This window comes from Pseudophryne corroboree, chromosome 1 (assembly GCF_028390025.1).
Source record: "Pseudophryne corroboree isolate aPseCor3 chromosome 1, aPseCor3.hap2, whole genome shotgun sequence".
Lineage (NCBI taxonomy): Eukaryota > Metazoa > Chordata > Amphibia > Anura > Myobatrachidae > Pseudophryne > Pseudophryne corroboree.
In genome coordinates this window covers 1,042,970,462-1,042,977,370 of record NC_086444.1, presented here as the reverse complement: position 1 = coordinate 1,042,977,370, position 6,909 = coordinate 1,042,970,462, and the positions used below count along the sequence as shown (strand labels likewise).

Genomic DNA, 6,909 nt, shown 5'->3' with positions numbered 1-6,909 from the left:
AAAATTGCCTTACAACTGTTCCTTGATTTGTAGACCCATGTGACACCTATTTAGGTCGCGTGTGTATATGCATGTATGTTTACATGTGTATATATAAAGGTCTATGTTTATTATTCCGTCTCATTATTCTTTATAGATTCTAATGTGTGCTTAGCACATTATAAATTAATAATGTTATATTATGATTATTATTATTATTCAATATATTTTTTAAATCTCAGTTTTATTTTAATAAAAAAAATTTAAAAAAATTATTTGGTTGTGGAGTGGGACTCGAACCCGGGTCACTGCTCTTTGCTGTATTGGACATTAGTGTGATGAGCAACACAATCTGTCATTATTAGCACTCAGTTGGATGGTATATTTCACATCCATTTTTGTTATGTTTTATTTGGTCTATTTAAATAATTCCTTTCTCTCCGTGATGCCTTACTTCATTTTATCTTAATTTTTTTTTTATTCTTTATGACAGCTATTTAGCTATATGCTAAGTGATAATTTACTAGGATAGCCAGAGACCCTAATTTAGCTGTTTTAATGGTAAATATTCTTGATGTGTCTTTGGAGTAATTTGAAAGTGCTGTGCACCTACACACCTGTTATTTTAATTACAAGTCTGATGTGGAGAATGTTGATTGGTTACCAATCACTTTAAATAGTACAACTTTTGAGCTTGTTACTTGCCTTCTGATGAAACCGACTTGCCCTATGTCGGAGAAACTCGTTAAGGTTCAGGGATTTTAACCGCACTTGTTGGAGCCCAGACTACTACAGCTTACAGCCGCAGCGCTGATCTTTACATACGGAGTACTCAGCACCTGGCCGTGGTTCAAGGTTCCCCCCTCATCCTCCCTTATCCATCGGGACTCTCCGCGTCTGACAGCCTCATCTATACAGCCGCAACTGCCCAGGGGTTCTGGAAGCGGCAGGGCAATACATCTGCTCCGATGATGAGATACCATCTTTGTCGGATAGCGGTGGGGGGTTTGCAGCCTAACCACAGGCTGTGGGAAGTACCAGTCTATTCTACATGTTTAAACTAAAGAACTTCATCATCTCCGTTTAAGAGGATATAAGTGGACCTGCTACGGTTCTATTGTGGTATTTAAGCATTATCACCTGATTGGTGGGACATTGAACTTTGCTTCACCACTCTTATCCAGGATATCTTCACTTATCGGCTTTATCTGGACTTATAGACATTTCTGACTAGTAGTTCAGAGGTTTCCACTAGTGCGGTTTTTACGATATATGTTTCTAATATATAGCAATATTGCATTTTAATTGTTCTATATTATATTAAATTGTCATTCTTTTTTCTGCATCCATGCGCTCTCTGAATTTTTTATCTATATAGACATTATTGTTTTGTGTTTCTCGGTGTTCAGAACACCGTATGAGAACAGCTGTTATTTAAAATACAGGTGTACTAGATAATTTGAGTTTAATTAATGTTTAAGAGCGCCTGATACGTCCTTTTTGATTGAGGATCTTTTTGGTTTTTGTATTATATTTCTGTGTATATTCAGGCAGCTCCATTATGGCATCACGGAGAGATATTAGTGATAGGAATATGAGACGGAATTTGATTTTTAATAAAACTATGAACAAGGAGTCTGAGGTTGAGCAGGTGAGCCCACTAGATATGCATCAACTTTTTGCTAGATTAGAAATGCTGTTGAAAACAGAGTCCCGGCATTGGCTGGATAAGATGTTATTATTAAAATATAAAAATGAGAAGATGATACCTAGAGGGCTTAGGCTGTTTAAATCGTGCTCCTTTAAAGATGATGATGAAATTACTAGTAAATTTAATGGTTTATTAGATGATTGCTCGTTTGCTTTGATAGATCTGTTAATTTCACATCGAGAGGAACAAATAACATCCACTTCAGTGGAAGTGAGCAAGATTCAGAAACTATTGAAACCCTTCGATGTGAGGTCAGACTATAGAGATCTTGATTATACAGTCAATTGCAGAATTGAGGAATATGAGCAATCTTTGATTGCCATTAAAAATAAAAAATTTCAGAGGGATCAATTTGACTACAGACGAGGTCAAGTTAGAACTTATAATAGAATACAGAGATCTGATCAGTATACCTCTAGGGAGTATTTGACCAGATCCAGGTCGGGCAATAGATACTCCAATTCCAGAAGCCAACAATCTTTTGGTAAGGGTACCAAGGGTCCCAAACATAATAAAGATGTGGAAAGTAATCACCCCAAATTTTATCAAGCAGTCAGGGATATTACTAAGAGAACATCAGGGTCGTCACCTTCTCCTAATCAGGTCAGAAGTCCCAATAAAATAACACATATCAACCACCAAGGTGCTATACCTAAGGCACAACTGAATACTAAACGAACAACTATGGATAATTTTTTAGATCAGGATTTATACCCTATTTGGAAGAACAGGAACAGATACGGGGTACTATAACAGGATTCACCAAAAAGAAAGGAATTAGAATCCGAGGGAACAGAGGAGTCCAAAGGAAACGCATCCAAGAATGCAAGAAACGTTTAAGACAAAAGGGTTTATTTAATCTATTGTCCCGCATACTCACTGAAAGTGAGAAAGCAATAATAGCAAAAGACCTTAAGTTTGCTCCTGCACAGCGCCCTGATTTGTTTGGACTCTTTATTGAGTTGAACAGATATACCAGGGACATGTGCAGGAAACGGTATTTTACTCAGAAAAATCTTAAAAAACGTAATGAGTCAGGTACTCCCATTGTTTTGGATTCTATGGATTTAGTGGGCCTCAACATATTGTTAGAATTGGAGGAGGAGAGTGGAACTGGGGGTCAATCTATTTAAAAAATCTATGATGCCAATAGAGTGCAAAAGAAAGATACATTGTTCAAAAATAAATCAGAATTCTACCCCACTCAATATATGAGTGGTAATATAGAAGCATTCTATAATCTTACATTAAATGACTTTCAAGCCCTCTGTGTTACATCTAAATCTAAGAATTGTAAGAGAGACAATCTACATCCTAGGGAGAGAGCTGCCCTTAACAGTCTTATGACAGATAAAAGTATTATTATTAAGACAGCTTATAGGGGGGGGGGGGGACTGTTATACAGGATCGGGTTGATTATCTGAGGGAAGCACATAGACAATTAACAAATACCTTATTTTATACCCAGCTAAAAGCAGACCCTACTAAGGATTTCAGTTGGAATGTAAAAATCTTCTGGATATCGCTGTTAAAGCTGGTACAATATCTAAGAAAGAATATGCTTTTTTGTTTAATAAATATCCTGCTATCCCCACATACTATCACCTCCCCAAGATACACAAATTCCTCCAAATACCTCCTGGTCATCCTATTATTTCTGGTGTTGGGTCCCTCACATCTAATTTGTCTTCTTTTGTTGATTTTTTCTTACAGTCACATGTTAATGCACTTAGATCACATATTAGAGATACCACTCATTTTTTAAATTTGATCAAAGATGTGAAGTGGAAACAAAGTTATAGGCTGATGACGTGTGATGTAGAATCTTTGTATAGCAATATACCCCATGATTTGGGGATATTGGCTACTAAACACTATTTAGAACAAGAGTAGTCTATGGATAGCTCACTTCGTAATTTTATTTTAGATGTCATCCAATTCATTTTATCACACAACTACTTCACTTTTGATGATCATTTTTATTTGCAGGTCCTCGGTGTGGCGATGGGTGCCAGGTTCGCCCCGAGTTTGGCCAACTTGTACATGGGCCAGTTGGAGGAATCCCTTATTTGGGGTGGCCCATTCGGGGCGAACCTGGTACTCTATGGTCGCTACATCGATGACCTGTTCTTTATTTGGGATGGGGATGCACACTCCACTGCATTATTTTTGGAGCACCTTAATTCTAATAATTTTGGTTTATATTTATATTTCTTCTATATATAGCAACTAGGGGTATGTGGGTAATTAATCCTAATACCAATAATTGTTGCTTTCAGTGGTGCTCCCAAGAGTCAAATTTAAACAGTCAAGAAAAAACCAAAACAAAGAAGTATTGGAAAGTAGACTCTTTTTTGGGAGCACTGTAATTCAGAGGGTGGCAGTGTAATTTATTAATACTGATAAAACCATTTTTATTAGGTAACACATAAAATAAGATTTAAGGAGTATCTGCGTGACAATTTAGAAGCTTTGCGAAAATATGAAAAAGATTATAGATAATACGTGATATCCATATCACAATCTACCAGTTGCCGGAAATTAATGGCTGTGGTAACAGAATTCATTAATCATTGCACATTAAGACTCATGTAATATATGACCATCATTTGTTCAGCAGATATCCATTGTGGATTATAATAAATGCAGAGAATTAAATCATAGGTCATGTAAGAGTTGGGTACCCAGTAGTAGATGTATAGGTGACACTATGAAGGGGAGTCAATTTATTGCAGTACCAGGGTGTTCAGAGGTGGTCTCCCATCCTAGTACTAACCCGGCCTTTCACTGCTTAGCTTCCAAGGTCAGAAGAGATTGGGCATCTCCAGTGAGGTAAGACCGCAAATATTGTACTCACCCTCTTGAGTCACCCAGGTGTATGCAGTCACCTGGTTTAGTCACCCTGTGACATAGCAGCCACAAATGAAATATAAGCATGGGTGACGGCCTGTTTTGTGGAAAAAAGGTTTTTTAAGACCACACAACATCCACAATTAGGACTTGCCTTTCACCGTTGCAAACCAATTTTTTTGAGATCCAAGTACCCAATAATTTAGGTGCAGATGACACTATAGGGGAATCAATTTGTTGCAGTACCAGGGTGTTCAAAGGTGGTCACCCATCCTATTACTAGCCCGGCCTTTCACTTCTTAGCTTCCAAGGTCAGAAGAGATTGGGCATCTCCAGTGAGGTATGACCGCAAATGTTGTACTCACCCTCTTGAGTCATCCAGGTTTATAAATTGTGACTGACAGAAATTGAGATTTGTATATATATATATATGGTACAATGGTCAAAAATGAAATGAGATAATGTGCAGCCACCTGGCTTTGTCACCCTGTGACATATCAACCACAGAAAAAAGTATACATATGAGTGAAGGCCTATTATGTGGGTAAAATTCCTGGACACCACACAAAGTCCACAATTAGGACTTGCCTTTCACTCCTAGAAACGCCCAGAGGGCACCAGAACGGCCGTACCAAATTAAACCACTATATAGGTGCAGGATGTAATTATGCTGCACAGCCTAAATATGGCAGTAAGTTTTCAAAATAGTAAATTGTAATAATACACCCCTATGCACTAAACCAGACAATAGCTATAATATGCCTGATGCCTGGAACCTCTAATAAGTACCTGCGTGATTATAGGAAAGCAGGCTAGGACTAGGTGCTTGTAGATAGTTTGCACAGTTTTTGATTTGCTTGAGCCTAATGAGCTCTAAGTTCAGAGCGTTTGCTGAAGTTTGCCATTGTTGAATATATGAATTTCAAAAGAGAAACACAGTCAATGATACCTGTAAAGTTATTAATAGCTTGCTATTGATGTTTATAGCAAGTATAGATAATCCCAGCTTTGTATACCTTAATGCTGAAGAAAGAGAGGTAATAAAGTCCTTATGGTATTGCTGGTTGGGACAGTTTATCCAGCAGTGCTCTTACCATAATATAGGAGTGACAAAGTAGCTGGAAATAAAGTATCACTGTTTCAATTGTAGTTATGCATGGTTGTTTACCATGCATACAGAGCTCTAATGGCTGCTAATTGCTCAAAGAGATAAATGTGCTGACAAGCTAAATAGTTTAAGTGCAGTTCACAAAAAACGAAGTGCGGGGTATACGATACCAGCTCCGGTCTTGATGCTGTCGCTGTAAGACCCGCTTGTCGCCGTGCCTGTGCTCCAGGGGCTGCAGCGGCGTGTGGCCAGAGTCTCCCCATTCAGGAGACGGAGCTACGCGGCCGTTGCCTGGTGACCGTCCTAGGGATTCCGGCTAGTGCGGTCACGTGTGCGCATAACGTGATCGCAATACTTCCTTCCTGACGTACGTTTCGAATTGTATGCTTGATCACAGGACGTGATGTGTTAGCTAGGAGTTGCAGTTTTTAAACAGGAGTGCTGATGATTGATTGGACCTAATGATTGTTAAACACTGGGTCAACCCATATTAGGTCATTTGATTGCATGGCTGAGGATCCTAGATATTTCTTATTGTTTATTATAGGACGGGAATTAAAAATATATAAATATATATTATATAAAATTTCCTGAGTGTCAATGGGGAGAAGGGTTTGTGGAGGTGGATTAATAAAGGCTGTATCCTGAGATCATGATTAAATATATATTTTTCGTGTGCTAGCTGAATTAATTAAAAAGCTTATTTCAATAATTTACTTAATTAGATAATTGTTAGGTGTAATAAATTTAAAAACTTTCGGTGCAGTATATAAATTAAATAAATGAATTATTTATACGATTCAATAAGAAGCTTGTCTAAAGCATGTGTGTGTGTATAATTTATAGTAAATATTTATTAAACAGTAAAAAATGTTTATTAATCAATAAAGGTTTTTTATTTTAGATAGCACTGGATGTAAAAAGATTATTAAGATTATTAGAATGATAAAAATATATATAATGTAATATATGTTTATGTAATGAAACTTTATATATATTATAGTGAAGATGAATAAAAGTGCAGAAGAGGAAAAATTAATTAATATGGGATGGAGTATAATAAAATAAAATAAAATAAAATATGGGAGTGTAGAGATGAATAAAAGTGCAAAGGAGGGAAAATTAATAAGGGATAGAGTATGTTAGAATGATGGGAGTGGGAGGAAAAAGGTTGTCTTTAATGCATGAGTGCACATGGAACAGTGAAATATTTTTCACTATAGTGTTGTGAAAAATATGAAGTGAAAAGTGTATAAGTGTT

General features: G+C 36.9%; 2 pseudogenes; both read right to left on the bottom strand.

The window, feature by feature from the left end:
• Positions 1 to 4,416: 4,416 nt before the first annotated feature.
• LOC134943108 (5S ribosomal RNA) lies at positions 4,417 to 4,536 on the bottom strand (annotated as a pseudogene).
• Positions 4,537 to 4,774: 238 nt separating this feature from the next.
• On the bottom strand, positions 4,775 to 4,894 carry LOC134949949 (5S ribosomal RNA; annotated as a pseudogene).
• Between the last annotated feature and the right edge of the window lie 2,015 nt (positions 4,895 to 6,909).